The sequence below is a fragment of the Struthio camelus genome, chromosome 10, assembly GCF_040807025.1.
Source record: "Struthio camelus isolate bStrCam1 chromosome 10, bStrCam1.hap1, whole genome shotgun sequence".
Lineage (NCBI taxonomy): Eukaryota > Metazoa > Chordata > Aves > Struthioniformes > Struthionidae > Struthio > Struthio camelus.
Window position 1 is genome coordinate 24,280,898 of NC_090951.1, and position 572 is coordinate 24,281,469.

Below are 572 nucleotides of genomic sequence, written 5' to 3' on the forward strand. Positions count from 1 at the left end.
GATGGTATCAGTCATTACATTGACAACTATCCCTGCAGAGACAATGTCCCTGCAGTGGCCACAAAATGCAGAATACATGAACGTATCTCAGGCTGGCAGTTAGAGATCTGATTATGTGATAAAGCCAATGAAGAAAATGTTAAAGGCAATGAAAAAGCTCATCATTTTCTACCAGGCATGAGCCAGCAGCTCAGCCACAGAAGAATGGAGAGAGAGGAAAGAATCATCTATTTATTATTCAGTTAGTCTTTGCTTGGACTCTGAAATATCAGCCACCTGCAGTCTTCATTTTCAAGGCTTGTGGGATAAAAAGCAATGAGATGGTGACAGATACAGGGCTGGTGCTCAGTTTTACTTTCTTCTTTTTTTTTTTTTTTGATATAGGAAAAGCCTCCCAGCAAGTAAGACAATTGTCAGAAGGCACTTACTCTATTAGTACCACGTTAAAACAGTCTCGGAGAGAGGCTCAGTGTTAGCCATCCATATCTCCTTTTGCTAATAATGCCTCAGCTTCCTCGGCCTTCAGCAGCAAGCCCAGACAAATGCTTTACAGACACAGCTCTTTCCAGTGT